Source organism: Gorilla gorilla, chromosome 5 (genome assembly GCF_029281585.2).
Source record: "Gorilla gorilla gorilla isolate KB3781 chromosome 5, NHGRI_mGorGor1-v2.1_pri, whole genome shotgun sequence".
NCBI classification, from domain to species: domain Eukaryota; kingdom Metazoa; phylum Chordata; class Mammalia; order Primates; family Hominidae; genus Gorilla; species Gorilla gorilla.
In genome coordinates this window covers 187,599,977-187,617,445 of record NC_073229.2, presented here as the reverse complement: position 1 = coordinate 187,617,445, position 17,469 = coordinate 187,599,977, and the positions used below count along the sequence as shown (strand labels likewise).

The 17,469-nt window shown below is 42.1% G+C and overlaps 1 protein-coding gene across 6 annotated transcripts in view; it reads right to left on the bottom strand.

Moving 5' to 3' along the window:
- The window catches only part of PACRG (parkin coregulated), a 576,157-nt gene that overhangs the window by 22,287 nt on the left and 536,401 nt on the right, over window positions 1–17,469 (bottom strand). The window lies entirely within an intron of this gene.

Below are 17,469 nucleotides of genomic sequence, written 5' to 3'. Positions count from 1 at the left end.
CTGGTTTAGATTACTCAATATTATTAAAGAGTATTACGGTTAGCCAAATGGTCAGGAAATTTAGATGTTTTCAAATTGTGTGCCATTTAAAACAAACATTGGGGACTGGGCATGGTGGCTCACACCTGTAATCCCAGCACTTTGGGAGGCCAAGGAGGGTGGATCACCTGAGGTCAGGAGTTTGAGACCAGCCTGTTAACATGGTGAAACCCCACCTCTACTAATAAATAAATAAATAAATAAATAAATAAATAAATAAATAATACATAAATTAGCTGGGCGTGGTGGCAGATGCCTGTAATCCCAGCTACTCAGGAGGCCGAGGCAGGACAATCGCTTGAACCCAGAGGTGGAGGTTGCAGTGAGCCGAGATCGTGCCATTGCACTCCAGCCTGGGTGGCAGAGCAAGACTCCATCTCAAAAATACAAAACAAAAAAACCATGGGCCCAATGATAGTTTCCCATAACAATTCCTCCTCCATTCTGAATTTCTTATGCTTCATTTTAGTGCAAATGTTGTTCCATGAAAAATGTTAAGACATTGGATTATGCTACCAAAGGAGTTTGGTCTTGCCACTTGTGAAAGTGTAGGAAGAGCTGGCTTAAGCCCATCCTGTCCCCCAGCCCCTCGATTGTCGAGGTTGGTCTTCCTTTCTGTTTCTGTTGCCACCACCGCACTTTGTCCCTTATGGTCTGTCTCCAAATTTACCTTCCTGATGGAATAACCTCCCCACCGCCCTGTCCTGCCTTCTCTCTATCCCTTTAAATTCACCCTTTTCCACTGCCTACTTAAACCTTCGTTAGCTCAGCTCGTGTTGCATTTCTCCACTGGGGAAAACCTTCAGAAATGTACCATTATTTGTTGCATAAATTTCAGCTCCCTTGGCCTGGCATTAAGCCCTACATGATGGGCTTCAGGCCAATTGTCTTCTAATCCTCCCTCACGGCAACATCAGGCTCCAGTTAAACCACGATTGTTACCCCCAGACAAGAGTCAGGGCCTCCCCACCTCCTCATCTGGCCTTGAGTCATTTCTTCCCGCTGGAGTTCCTTCCCCAGCTCTGCTTATGAAAATCTGTGAAGGTGCCTTGATTTCTGAATCACCAGAGTCGGAAGACATTCGTCTTTCTTTTAAGCGCTAGCAATGTTGGTGCTTCTCTAGAGGCCCTTGACAAATACCACGTTCTGAAGTTACTGTGAAAATATCTCATTTACAAGAATTAGGCTCCGTGGTGTCTATCAACTCAGTCGATGTTCAAGAGACGTTTGTTGGAAAAGGAATATGAAGAGAAATCTAGCTGCCTGAGGAAAGGGGGCGGGCCCATAGTTGCATCCGGGTCTCTGGCCCCGTGGGCTGCAGGTGCCCCGCAGGCCAGCTCGGGCAGGCAGAGGGTCATCTTGCAGGGTGACTGGCAGGCCAGCTCTGGCGGGCAGAGGGGTCATCTTGTAGGGTGACCGGCAGGCCAGCTCTGGCGGGCAGAGGGGTCATCTTGTAGGGTGACCGGCAGGCCACCTCTGGCGGGCAGAGGGGTCATCTAGAGGCGGAGCAGAAACCTGAGAACCCAGACTCAGGGAGAGGCCGCTGGGCAGCCGGGCACTGAAGCCAGGAACGCAGGCATTTGAGGTAAATGGCCAGGCCAGTGCCTTCCAGAAAGGAAGTCCATGTTCCGAGGAGGGGGAGAAACCGTTTGCTTACGAACCTTTGACCAGGAAAGCAGAGGGGCAAAGAGGCCAGTCAGAGGCAGAGAGGAGGCCCCACCGATGCAACCCTACCCGCCAATGCCCCTTCCTCTCCCTGACCCGGACCTCACGCTGAGCTCATGCGCATCCGATTTCATTTAACTAAGGACATTTTTAAGTGACCATTGTGTGGAAGGCACTAGCTTAAGTGCTCTCCCATTGAGTCATGACACAGTAATAGCGACAGTGCTAACACCGTTGAATATTTTCTATTGCCAGGAGCTGAACTGTGCCTAAATGCATTATTTCATCTAATCTTAGTAACTCAACTGTGAGGCAGGTGCTATGATTAGCATCCTTACTGAAAGCTGAGGCAATGGAGGCTTAGAGAAGTGAAGTGGTTTCCCCAGGTTCCCAGGAGTAAGTGGAGGCAGCCGCAGGTCCAGGGGTGGGGGCAGGCTGCGGGGCGCTCAGCCCCTTCTCCCCACCTTCTTCCCATTGGCTCAGTCCCTTGCATTTTCACAGGCGCAGGGGCAGCGATACTTTTTAGATTTGGGTCTGGTCAACCTTTTTGGTCCCTTGGAAAATTCTCTCCTACAAAATAGGTTATGAATGTAACCCAATCCCCATTAAGATGGTCACTCAGTGGTTGCTCTGTGTGTGTGTGTGTGTGTGTGTGTGTGTGTGTGTGTCCACGCGCGTGCACGCGCACATGTGCGTATGATAATTAAGTGAATTTGGAGTTGGCACAGGGTGGGGATTGGCAGTGACTTCTGGGTAGGGTAGTGGGTAACTGGAAGAGGACTGAGGCCGGGCGTGGTGGCTCATGCCTGTAATCCCAGCACTCTGGGAGGCCGAGGTGGGCAGATCATCGGAGGTCAGGAGTTCGAGACCAGACTGACTAACATGGTCATTATAAACTGACCAACCCAGTCTCTACTAAAAATACAAAATTAGCCAAGTGTGGTGGTGCACGCCTGTAATCCCAGCTACTCGGGAGGCTGAGGCAGGAGAATCACTTGAACCTGGGAGGCGGAGGTTGCGGTGAGCCGAGATGGCACCACTGCACTCCAGCCTGGGCAACAAGAGTGAAACTCCACCTCAAAATAAAATAAAATAAAATAAAATAAAATAAAATAAAATAAAATAAAATAAAATAAAATAAAAAAGAAAAAGAAAAAAAAACAGAAGAGGACTGAGTGGTGCTGTGGTCAAGGTGGGGGGCACCAGCTCTGTCCCTGCCTGGCACCAGCTCCCCCTGTCCCCACTCCCGGTCTTCATTTCCTCATAGGTAAAGCAGGGAACAGAATAACTCCCTCCTGGACTAGTACAGGGCTGGGGAAGACAACATGCGCCACACGTAGTGAGGATTTACCTGATGGACATGCTGTGATGGCTGGGGCTGGTATTTAGACTGCAGCTATTAATAGAATGACATTGCAGAACTGGATTCATGATAAGGCTTCCTTAACTTTCATTTAATTCTATTTCAAATGAAATCTTAAGTATTTTAAAAAATTAAAAATATTTAGAAATAAATATTGAGGAGGTCAATGAAAAAGAATGAAGTTATTTACAAAAGAAAAACTGACTCAAGATTCATATGAGAACAACAACTACTCTTAACCTATAATGTCCCTAAGTGAATTGATTTGGAAATAGTTAGGAAAAGGAACCGCATCGTGAAAGCCATCTTGGAACTGATTAGGTTCTAACGCATTTAATGCCAAATCAGGAGAGCCAGTAAACTAAAACAATGAGATCAAAGCCGCAGCAAATACTCTGCACACCAGCGAGTCCTGACACATGGGAACTGGTGCAGGGTTCAGTCGGTCCACGGCCAAACTCAGCTTCTGCTCATGTGGGGTAGATATCAGTGCACGGAATTCCAAATTTGTTGGTGTGGTTTCCAGCGACCAGTTCCAGCCTCCCATCTGCATGCCACAGTCTAGCATCTCAATGGCAACTGGCTGACCTTGAGCCTGTCCTCCCTGATGGAGGGACTGCTTTTATCACTGTGTTTCACCTTTGCTGGGCACGACCTTCTGATCTCACTGTGGCAGTTCACAGTTAATTGCACTAAGGAAGGGCAGCATCTGAATAAGTCCCTCCTGGAGAACATGCAATCTGAATTCACATGTATTTCTCTTTAGAGTGCATTCCATGATGTTTTGCTACACACATACCCCCTAAATTGTAGTTATTTTAGATATTCTGTAGAACTAATTTATGTTCCCTGTATATTCCGGGAAGGTAATTGGGAAAAGCCATTCAAAAGTGTTGAGTGGTATAGATGAGTATTTGGTCATAAAAAGTTCTCTATGCATTATTTTTCTTAGATAATCGAGAGCACATTTTATGCTGAAACTTCAGGCAAAGTGATGCATAAAATGAATCAGCATTATAAACTTGGCAACATGGGATTTTTAGTTTTATTAGTTCCCATTCAAAGGTATGACAGTCGCGAAACTCTTTTGTGCTCATTTAGAATTTCAAATGTAGGAGAATGTTAATAAGTGAATCTAATCCTTGTACTGATCCTGCTTAACAGAGCTTATTCTCCTGTTTTTCAGAGGAGGAAATCAAGGCCAAGAAACTGTAACAGGTAAGTCCCAAAGTATGGAGGTGGCACACCAGGAGACAGGCCTGTCAGGCTCTTGCCTCTGTGACGTCTACCTTTAATGACCTCGGTTACAGAATACCACGCACACGGAGCAATCAGGAAGGAAGGGCATTTCTTTACCACTGTCAGGTTTAAAATTCTTGTGGCTGAAAGCTCAAGATAACTCTGAAGGTGAATCAGACGCCAGCCCCACTTCAAACACCATTAGTGCTTGGCATTTCAAGTGCATGAGACGAAATTGCAATTAAGAAAACCTGAGAATCTCACTGAGATTCTGCAACTAGCCGTTATCACAAGATAAATGTCTTTTTTGAAAAACAAACTAAAAAGATGATACAGAATAAATGTTTGAATAATGTCTAAATTCTGTGGGGAAAAGAAAAGAAAGAACCCGGAGGCCTAGTCTCTCCAAATCATTTCCTTAATTTTTAAGAAAACAACAAAGCCAAATAAATAGCTTCTTCTGTGGTGTTTCTGAAAATGTGGGATTCTGAATGTGAGATCCTGAAAATCTCGAGGAACCTCCAGACCACAAAACCCTCAGCATGGCCACGGTCGGGCCACACCGTTCTGAGGTTTCCCAACTGCGCACGCCACACTCAGAGCAACACGTGTACCCGGGTTCCTCGTTCAATTATTTTTCTCTGTTAAATGAGTGGAAAATAATGTCATCCATCTGGCAGGAGACTGGCTGGTGTTCTGTTTCTGGTGTTCTTTGCTCAAACGCTTCCATTCTAAGTGTTAAAAGACTATCTGTGTAAATGGTCAGGGCTTGGGGTGTCCCTTTGGGGTGATCTAAGAGAAGGTCAGGATTGAAAAGAAACATGTAAGAAATGCAGAGCCTTGAAGTGTCCCCAGAGCTGGCTCAGGTGTGACCCAGATCCTGTGGGCTGTGAGGGGCCTGGGCAGCCTCCGCAGGAGGAGGTGAGCATGGCCGTGTGTGTGGCCTGTGGGGACAAACGTGGGGGCGAAGACTGCTGGGAGGGCTGAGGATCCCCGGCTTCTGGGGTTGGGAAACTGGCTCTTCCTGGAGAGGGGTCCCTTTCCCTTCTGTAAGAGCAGTGGGGACCAGGTTTCCAAAATGTTGTTCAGATTTTGCAAAGTGAAAGGCGAGAGCTTGCTGTCTTTTTGACCTGCAAGGAACACCAAAGCAAACGCGACCCCAGCATTTGCCTGCCATTTCTCTCCTCAGGGCCCTTGATCCTGCAGCCTGACATTGTCCTGAAAAATCACTTTCGTTCCGACAGCCACCAACCATACGCATAAGACTTTTAAAAGTTAGGTGCAAACTACTCATGTGCTATCTGCTGCATGGGAAAAATAATCAGATGGTCTTTGAGGGAAGACACACACACACACACACACACACACACACATTCACATATGTACATATACATATATACAGATACACAAACACATATACACATATCTACACATATGCAAGCACACATCCACAGTCACATACATATCCATATACAAATACACACATGTATACACACCTACATATATGCACATACATCTACACGTGTACACATAAACACACACATAAATACACATATGCATATACATACACACGTGTACATAAACATCCATACACTTACATACCACATATACATATCTATGTAGTTTTAAAGTGACCCGTTGTGGAAAGTTTTCCCTCAAAAAAGCCTTTTGGGGAGCAGGAAGGGACGATATGGAACTCAGTAAGGAGCCTGTTTCTTTCCAGATGACCAAGGCTCACATTAGGAGGTAAGAACTGTTGAATTCAGCATGGATATACTGCCTGTTCTCAAGATGGTCTTTGACAGCAAAGCCATTTTCAATGGCAGAAATTATGATCATATTATTGATTCTGAAAATTAGTTGCCAATTCTTGACTGACTTAAAGTTTTTTAACACTTCAAAAGGGATTGAGAATAGTAGTATGGTCTTTAAATAATGTTTTTGTAAAACTTGCTTTAGAAACCAAAATTTCATCTTTGTTTCCGCCTCTCTGATACTCTTTACAGAATATTGTTTTATTACTACCTGTGTTATTATGGGTAGTAAACATAAATGTCCCACTTTATGTATCAATAATAAAATAGGCATTATTTTCCTAAAAACAGGAGTAAATACTGATATTTTCTGACAATAAATATTTATGGACGACTCACGCCAGTTTTACTTTCCATACCAATTGTAACAGATGTGAGCTCATCATTCAGTCTGGAAGATTTTATAAACCACTGAACAATGAACTCCCATCCATTCCAAAAGACATGGACTATAAAATAGCATGAATTGTCAGTAAATGGTTATCCTGATGAAATATTCCATTCACCCCGCCACTTGCATAAAGATAGATCATGCTCCAAAATATGCATACTTTTATAGAGGGAAGAATAATTTTTAAAAGTGATTTACACGACAGAACCATGCAATAGAGCATTTCCCTCCAAGTTCAAGACAAGGAGCCTCTGTCATGAAGGGATGGAGTGCTGAGTCATTCAGTCCCTTCCAGCAGCCTAGCTGAACAGTGAGGCTCCTTTCAGAGTCTACAGTCAAATCAAACTGGTCGAGGCGGATGGTGCACCTACTGTGGGCAATGTTCTTTGCTAGATGCTGTCATCTACCTAAGAGGAATTTATATAGAGCCGCACATAGTATATGCATCCATGACAGCTCTGCTCCTTATGACACAGGCATCCGAGCTGCTCTGCCTGTGCAGGAGCTGTGGTTATTATTCCTTCCCCATCACGGACGGTGCATTCTTTTCCTTGGACTTCATTTCTGCTCCAGCTCTCTGGGCTGGGCCATCTTCCTAATTGCTTCTCTGGCAAATATCTCCGCGGCCCTTCGGCTTCTCCCTCCATGATGTGAAGCAGAGATTAAAGATGTCAGGATTGTGCTAGGAACTGAGGATACAGTGGTTGACAGAAAAGATCCGGTCCTTGACCTCATGGGGATTCACTCAAGCAGGGAAGAGGAGCTTTAAATAAATCATCACTGCTACTGTGCTATGGGAGCTTAGACAGGAGATCTAGCCTGGACTGGGGCTGGCGGGGTGGGGGTGCTGCCCGAGTGGGGATGCGTCAGGGGAAGCGGGAGGGAGGAATAAGGAAGGAGACAGGGGCGTAAAGGATCACAGGCAAAGAGAAGGGTTTGCGCAAAGGCCCTGCGGTAGGGGAGAGTTGGATCTGTTCAGAAGCAGAGATGAGTCCGGTGGAGTTGCAGGTGGGGTGGGGAGAGGGGTGTCTGGGGGAGGCTGGACAAGCAGGCAGGAGTCAGGTGATGCCGGCCCTGAGGTCCCTGGGATGGGTGGTCACCTTATTCTAAGGGCCAAAAGGAGGCCAAGGAAGGCTCAAGTGGACCGGTGCATGACTGATTTTGAGTTGAGGCTGCTGTTTGGACAATATTTGATGGGTGTGAAGGTCAATGGCTACTGCACTGCCCCAGGCAATGTGATGATAGTGGCTTGGTTTAGGGTGGTAGAGAAATGAAGACCTATTTTGGAAAATTAAAAAACAGCTGGAACATGGTGTTGAATTTGATAAAGTGAGAGAGAGGGATACCCGTATTTCTGCTTGTGCAAAGGGATAGATGGCAACAGCTTTAGCAGGGGCAACAGGGGAGGACAAAGGCTTGAGGAGATAGAAGGGCAGGAATTTGCCTTTGGACACATGAAGGCCGAGTCCCTGAGAGGCATCAGAAGGGAGGCGGGGAGTGGGGGTTGGGAGCGGCTCTGGACATCCGGAACTCAAATACCATCAAGATGCTGGAAGAGCACTTACATGATGTCATGTGTTTCAATACCAGTTTTATTTCTTGCTTTAAAACATCTAGAATAAGATGGCTTTAAAAATCTAAAATAAAAATATCTAAAATAAAATAACATTAATCTGTTAAACACACTATGAGCTTTAATGAGCAATTTTCTAATAATCACCCACATCTCCCAGTTCCTAGTTCAAGGCTCTCTGCCAGACCACTGTTCTTCAGCATGTGCGTGGAAGAAATGCATGCCCGTGAACTCTGTAGGGCCAGAGGGCAGTGATACCGGCTGGAACGTAAGATGACTCCCCTCTAAAGGAGCTGACAGTCTGGGACTGAGGTCAGAACATCCAGCAGCTGCTGGCCTGGCCCCGGGCTGGCAGCAAACTCTCTGAACCTTGGCTTGTTTTTATGCAGGATGGCAAGAGGGACAAGATAATCTTCCAGATAACCTACAGTTTTATAATTGTATAATTCTTTGGATTGCAATAATTAAAAATTCGAAATAAATCTGTTTATTAAACCCTATTTAATTTTTTTGTTTGAGACAGAGTTTTGCTTTTGTTGCCCAGGCTGGAGTGCAATGGTTTGATCTTGGCTCACTGCAACCTCTGCCTCTTGGGTTTGAGTGATTCTCCTGCCTCCATCTCCCAAGTAGCTGGGATTACAGGCACACACCGCCATGCCCAGCTAAGTTTGTATTTTTAGTAGAGATGGGGTTTCACCACATTGGTCAAGCTGGTCTCAAATTCCTGACCTCAAGTGATCTACCGGCCTTGGCCTCCCAAAGTGCTGGGATCACAGGTGTGAGCCACCACATCTGGCCTAAATTTGTTTTTATTGGAAAAACCTAACACATTGATTTATCCATAACATTGTGTTTATGGCATCCTAATCTGAAAAACATAATCTTAATCAAATTGCATATCTATTTCTTTGTTCAGGTTTGATCCCTAGTTCCAATCTTTTTGGATATATAATTGCTGGCTACAAGTTAGAAGGACTGATTCCTTCATTGCAATTTCCACATCTTCGAGTTAAGCGCTTTTTGGAAATCATCAGGAATGTTGTGTTCATGGCTGGAAAGCTCAGACACTAAAATACACATCTGCCACCAACCAGAGTCAGGAAAGGTCATGTCTGTCTCTTTACATTCACATCACCCACATTTATAAACCGAGTGTATATTACAGATATCCTTTAAATTAATCTAAAACTTGATTTTGATTTTTTGCATGAAAATTATCATGTCATATAGTAATGTGCATAAATGCTCAAAGTGATTTTTTAATTATACATACACAAAAGACACAGAATGCCAAGAATCAGTAGTAAAAAACATTCAAGAGCTTCTTTTTTTAATAAAATGATAACCACTAAAATTTACATGTTTACACAAAATTTGCCCCAGTGGCAGGTCATTGTAGCAATGGGTGCAAAGGCTTTCCTTGTAGAAGGGCTTGATGATTGAGCAATTTGGGGCCATGTGTTTGCAGAAAGAAATTGTTGCTTCCCATTGTTTTCTATGTCTAAAAGAAAGTGAAGAAAAGTACACACTGGATGGTGTAAGTCTTGTCATGGCTAAATCCAAAACCTTTGAGATGAATTTCTTTTCTTTTTCTTTTTTTGAGATGGAGTTTCACTCTTGTTGCCCAGGCTGGAGTGCAGTGGTGTGATCTCAGCTCACTGCAACCTCCACCTCCCAGTTTCAAGTGATTCTCCTGCCTCAGCTTCCCAAGTAGGTGGGATTACAGGCGCACACCACCATGCCCAGCTAATTTTTTGTATTTTTAGTAGAGACGGGGTTTCACCATGTTGGTCAGGCTGGTCTCGAACTCCTGACCTCAGGTGATCCACCCGCCTCGTCCTCCCAAAGTACTGGGATTACAGGCCTAAGCCACTGCACCCGGCCCAGATGAATTTCTTTTGATAAAGAGATAAGAGAAATAAATATTTTTGTAGGGGGTAAATTGGAGACACAGGAGGTAGCTTTTCAGTCAAGACTTCTTGACCAAGGACTTCATTTAGATTTTCACTTTTTGGCTCTAAGAGGACAGATTTGACCTGCTAATTACTTGGTGGGGTGGGAAAATTTCTTTTTCTTAAGTCTGTGTGTATATTAACATTAGCATAATTCGTATATCACCTCAAAGTCTTTGACTTACAATGAGCGTAACTATGGTGAAATTTTTCCTCTCTGGTGGCTTACTTTAAATGTCTTAATATTATCCAAATGCTTTATTCAATGAGGAAAAGAAAATTGCACTTTTTTTCAAGTGACCCAAACAATAATTAAAAAAAAAGTTCTGAATATTCAAATTAATGCTTCTATTTCTATTGATTTAATCTACATTATTTTTAAAGATTCTTGAAAAACTTGATCTGCTTCTTGTGCACATGATACTCATCTGATTTTATCTTGAACATTTAAGAGATTTTGTTTTAATAAGAAAGGAAAGAATGCTGTCAAGATATCGGTTAAAGTTAATTGAATTTGGAATGCATGCCAAAATTGGGTGGGCCTCATTCCTTTTCCTATGCTGTTGAATTACTAGATCAAAAGATTAGCTCAATGTAGCCTGCCTCATATACACTTATTTCAATTATATATTATTACTCTATGAATTCTGAATTTTGCTTAGAATTGGTAATTATTGAATATGTTTAAATTTTGTCTTCATAATGATAAATTTGAAGGTTCATTTACTAGAGATCTTGCTATAGATTTCTACTTCTGAAATTAAATGAAATTAAATGTACACTATCTAGATTTCATATAGCAAAAAAAAAATTCATCTTGATTTTTGGCTATTGTTATTTTTTAGCAGTTGTATGCCAATGTTTTGATCTGGCCTTACTGTCCAATGTATTTTACATTGTGTTGCAAGCTTACCCTTTCTAAGGTACAGCTCCAGCCATGCCAGCTGCTGCCACCCCACTTCCATCCCATGCAGATACCTTTGAGGACTGTGCTGAGGCAAAGTCTCAGATCTCTCCACAGGAGCCAAGGGCTTCCTCAATGGCAATGATCTGCTCTTCCTCACTCCTGAGGGTGTTTTTCCCAGTAGCCTTGCTGCTGTTTCTTGAGCCCTGCCTCCTCTGAACATCCTGCTCTGCACCCCCAAGCTCGCACCACCACAGGTCCCCAGTTGTGGCTCTTGAGCTGGCCCCACCTCTCCACCGCTCCAGCCCAGAGTCTAGTGCCTTATGTTTGCCCACTTGTGCTTGCACTGGCTTCTGCACCTGGAGCATCCCCCCATCTCTGGATGTACAAAGCCTACCCATCCTGCTCATCTCAGTTCAAATGATACCCTTTTCATAATCTGATGGGAAGGAGCATCTTCTCTTCGATTCCCTCCTTGGTGATTTTAATTCTACTTCTCATGACATCATTTCCTGCCATAAGTTGTGGTTTACATGTGTTATAAACCAATGTTTGTGTTCCCCAAATTCATATGTTGAAGTCCTAACCCCCAGTGTGGGGGTGTATCTGGAGATGGGACCTCTAAGGAAGAAATTAAGTCCAAACGAGGTCAGATGATCTAATAGGATTCATGTTCTTATAAGGAGGTGCCAGAAAGCTTGCTCCCGCTCTCTCCCTGTGCACATGCATCCAGGAAAGGCCATGTGAGTGCACAGTGAGAAGGTGGTCACCTGCAAGCCAGGAAAAGAGCCCTCACCAGATACTAAATTGGCCGAACCTTGATCTTGGACTTCCTGTCTCCACAAATGTGAGATTATACATTTTTGTGGTTCCAGCCGCTCAGTCTCTGGTGTTTGGCTATGGCAGCCTGAGCAGACTAAGACAACATGGGATAGATGGGATCTTCTCATTTAGAGTAAAGACCTTGAAATGAGTGTTCATTGAACATTTGCCTTTGTTCACCACACTGCCTGGCTCTGTGTGTTCCTATGGGGTGGTGCACAGTATAACCCCTACCAGCTCAAGATACAGTGAAATCAGGGCAAACTCAAAACTGTTGAGACAGCCCAGACAGGTGGGGCCAGCTCAAGAGCCACAACTGGGGAACTGTGGTGATGCTAGCATGGGGGTGCAGAGCAGGACGTTCAGAGGAGGCAGGGCTCAGGACACGGCAGCAACAACACAGCTTCTGGAGGTGGCAGACTCACCCCCTAAAGTGATAACTCCACATCCCATGCACACAGCATGAGCTGCTAGATCTGAGAGGATGGAAAGGAGACTGAGCAGAGGCCATGCAGAGTGGAAGTGGAGCAGAGACACTTGGTGAAGGAAGGGCCAGCTGGCCGGGTGGCAGCAGACCCGAGCGAAAACAATCTCTGCCTCTGGAGGGAGGGCTCACTCAGAAGCTTCCAGTGCAAAGGATGAACCTCAGGACAGACCAACAGATCCCAAAACAAGGATGTGCAGTGCAGGCTGAGGGTGGATGCCCTGCTAGGTTGATTTGGGAAGATAATTCTTCCCAGGTAATTCAATAACATAGGAATAATCTATCTTCATGGAGTTGACTCTCCTTCTCTCAAGCAAGCTCTTTCAATTAGCTGGAAAATATGACTTATGTGATAGTGAATAATTTGAAACAAAAGCCAGCATAGCATTGATATAATAAGAAAAAAATACAGGAAAGAGTAGTGAAAATTATTAGAGGAAGGATATTCACACATACTCACAGACACAACTGCCAAGAAATCTCTTATTGAATATTAAACCTCTGATTGAATTCAATATTAAGAGCGCTTAAAGCAAAAACACAAGATCTCAGGGCACAGACAGCAAGACTACTGGAGAAAATGAAAAGCAAGTTGACAGCACTCAGGAAAGAGCTAAAAGAATAATAAATCATAGAAATGGAAATCAAATTGAAAGGAGCAAAGGAAGAATTGCACTAGGGAAAACTTGGTAAACAGATAGATACTAGAAATTAGAAAAATTAAGCAAAGTCAAATTGCAATAGGGAATGTAAAATGATTGAAGATCTATTCAACACAGTACTGGAAGTCCTAGCCAGAGCAATCAGACAAGAGAAAGAAATAAAGGGCATCCAAATTGGTGAAGAGGAAATCAAACTGTTGCTGTTTGCTGCTGATATGATGGTATACCTCGAAAACCCAAGACTCATCCAAAAAGCTTCTAGAACTGGTAAAGGAATTCAGCCAAGTTTCAAGATACAAAATTAATGTACACAAATCAGTAGCTCTGATATACACCAACAGCGACCAAGCTGAGAATCAAATCGGGAACTCAACCCCTTTCATAAGAGGTGCAAAAAGAAAAAACTAAATACTTAGGAATACACCTAACCAAGGACATGAAAGACCTCTACAAGGAAAACTACAAAACACTGCTGAAAGAAATCATAGATGACAAAAACAAATGGAAACACATCCCATGCTCATGGATGGGTAGAATCCATATTGTGAAAATGATCATACTGCCAAAAGCAATCTAGAAACAAAGCAATTCCAATCAAAATACCACCATCATTCTTCAAAGAAGTAGAAAAAACAATACTAAAATTCATATGGAACTAAAAACGAGCCCACATAAGCAAAGCAAGAATAAGGAAAAAGAATAAATCTGGAGGCATCACATTACCTGACTTCAAACTGTAATGTAAGGCCATAGTTACCAAAACAGCACGGTACTGGTATAAAAATAGGCACATAGACCAATGGAACAGAATAGAGAACCCAGAAATAAAGCCAAATACTTACAGCATACTGATCTTTGACAAAGCAAACAAAAACTTAAAGTGGGGAAAGGATACCCTATTCAACAAATGGTGCTGAAATAATTGGCAAGCCACACGTAGAAGAATGAAGCTGGATCCTCATCTCTTACCTTATACAAAAATCAACTCAAGATGGATCAAAGACTTAAATCTAAGACCTGAAACCATAAAGACTCTATAAGATAACACTGGAAAAACTTTTCTAGACATTGACTTAGACAAAGACTTCATGACCAAGAACCCAAAAGCAAATTCAACAAAAACAAAAATAAATAGATGGGACTTAATTAAACTAAAAAGCTTCTGCACAGCAAAAGAACCAGCAGAGTTAACAGACAACCCACAGAGTGAGAGAAAATCTTCACACTATATACACCTGATAAAGTACTAACATCCAGAATCTACAAAGAACTCAAACAAATCAGAAAGAGAAAATCAAGCAATCCCATCAAAAAGTGGGCTAAGGATATGAATAGACAATTCTCAAATGAAGATATACAAATGACCAACAAGCATATGGAAAAATGCTCCACATCACTAATTATCAGGGAAATGAAAATCAAAACCACAACGCAATATCACCTCACTCCTGCAAGAATGGTCACAATCATAAAATAAAAAAATAATAGATGCTAGTATGGATGTGGTGAAAAGGGAACAGTTTTACATTGTTGGTGGGAATGTAAACTAGTACAACCACTAAGGAAAACAGTGTGGAGATTCCTTAAAGAGCTAAAAGTAGATCTATGGCTTGATCCAGAAATCCCACTACTAGGTACCTACCCAAAGGAAAAGAAGTCATGACATGAAAAAGATACTTGCACATGCATGCTTATAGCAGCACAATTTACAATTGCAAAAACATGGAATCAGCCCAAATGCCCATCAATCAACTAGTGGATAAAGAAAATGTGATATAGATATATATATATATATAGATAGATAGATAGATATACACACACACACATATACGTATATATACACGTATGTATATATGTATACATATATAAAGTATGTATATGTATATATGTATACATATATAGACAAAGTATGTATATGTATATATGTATACATATATAGACAAAGTATGTATATGTATATATGTATACATATATAGACAAAGTATGTATATGTATATATGTATACATATATAGACAAAGTATGTATATGTATATATGTATACATATATAGACAAAGTATGTATATGTATATATGTATACATATATAGACAAAGTATGTATATGTATATATGTATACATATATAGACAAAGTATGTATATGCATATATGTATACATATATAGACAAAATAGACATATGCATACACATATATACATATATGTATATATATGTGTATATATATACGTGTGTGTGTGTGTATGTGTGTATATATATGTATACACACACACACACCATGAGATACTACTCAGCCATAAAAAGGAACGAAATAACGACATTCACAGCAACTTGGATGGAATTGGAGACTATTTTTCTAAGTGAAGTAATTCAGGAATGGAAAACCAAACATCATATGTTCTCACTTATACATGGGAGCTAAACTATGAGGACGCAAAGGCATGAGAATGATACACTGGACTTTGGGGACTCAGGGAAAAGGGTATGGGGTGGCGAGGGATACAAGACTACACATTGGGTACAGTGTACACAGCTCAGGTGATGGGTGCACCAAAATCTCAGAAATCACCACTAAAGAACTTATTCATGTAACCAAACACCACCTGTTCCCCAAAAACTATTGAAATAAAAAAATTGTAAAACATTAAATAAAATGATGAAAGATAAAGTGAGAGGTAGAGAAGACAGGCAGAGAGATTTTAAAAACATGCATACTTGGAGTTCCTGAGGAGAGCGAATACACTGAAACAGAATGAATATGAAAATATTTCATTAAAGAAATTATTCTTGAAATAACTGAAGACTTGAACCTGCTGTTTAGTCAGTTTGAAGTGCTATAACCAAATATCTTAGACTGGGTAATTTGTAAACAACATAAATTTATTGCTCACAGTTCTGACGCCTGGGAAGTGCAAGATCAAGGCACCAGCAGAGTCATTGTCTGGTGAGAGCCTGTTCTTCATAGATGGTTGCTTCTATGTGTCCTCACGTGGTGAAAGTGCAAAAAGGGCTCCCTCAAGCTCATTCTCTAAGGGTGTTAATATCATTCATGAGGGCAGAGCCCTCATGATCTAATCACCCCCCAAAGGCCTCACTTCTTAATACTTTGCGTTGGACATTAGGTTTCAACATATGCATTTTGGAGTCACACAAACATTCCGACCACGGCAACCCACATATTGGAAGAGCACACCCTATGTCAAGGAAAACTGACCCAGAACGATCAACACCAGGTAGGAATGAAGGGTTAGAAGCTGGTCTGTACCTCATCCTCTCTACCCTGAGGATGTCTGGGGAGAAAGGAAGGAAAAGAGAAATGGTCACATCGAACCTAGGGGAAACAAAATGAAGGAAAATGCCAATTATTGGATATACCTTGTGCTGTTTCATGATTGAAAGTAATACCCTATTTTAAGGCCAGGCTCAGTGGCTCATGCCTGTAATTCCAGCACTTTGGGAGGCCGAGGAGGAAAGATTACTTGAGCCCAGGAGTTCAAGACCAGCCTGGCCAATATGGCAAAACCCCATCTCTACAAAAAAATACAAAAATTAGCCAGGCACGGTAGTGCTCGCCTGTAGTCCCAGCTACGTGGGAGGCTGAGGCAGGAGGATCATTTGAGCCTGGAAGGTCAAGGCTGCAGTGAGCCAAGATCACACCACTGCATTCCAGCTTGGGTGATAAAGTGAGGCTCTGTCTAAATAAAACAAAAAGAAAGAAAGAAAGAAAGAAAGAAAGAAAAAGAATAATAAAAAAAGAAAGCAATACTCTTCGCACATCACCTGGAGTCCTCAGCTGCTCAGCCGGGAACAGTGTCCCAGTGTGGCAGGAAAGGACTTGAGGAGCTGCATTGACACTTTGACTTCATGCTTTCCCCGTCTCTTACAGTTACTATGTCCTTTGAATTATTAATAAGGAGGCAGGTCTAATTCTTGAGAGCTTAGTTGGAAAATCTGATCCTTTATATTATCTCACAAAGCCATATCCTATGTTACTGAATTTTAAATATAAAGAAAAATAATTGAACAGCCAGACAAAAACAGACCAAGTCACTTAAAAGGGAGAAAACTTATGTTGGTCTCAGAATTCTCCACAGCTACCTTCTAGGTCGAAGGACAGTAGAGAAATATCTATACAAACCAAAGGAAATAAAATATGTCAGAAATTTTAGATCCAGTAAGACTGTTCTTCAAATAAAAAGTCTAAAGGCAAACAGTTTTGAAAAAAATGTGACATTTGGGAAATATCATTTCTTGCCTTTATGAGAAAATGACTAGAGGACAATACTCAGGCAACCTAGCGATGACAAAAATGACCAGTGCTGAGTGTTGAGTATATTTACTGAAGAGCTAAGATGAAAACAATGTGGGTGACAAAACAGAACATACATATGAAAAGCTTTGGTAACGTAGAAATGATGCTGCTAACAAAAAAATAAGAGGAAGAAGGGAGAAAAAGATGGAAAATAGAGTTCATTTGCTGCTGCCTCATTTGCAATAGTTGGGTATTAAAGAACATTATTTTAAGCAGATATATCAAATAATAGAAAAATAAGGGCCGGGCATGGTGG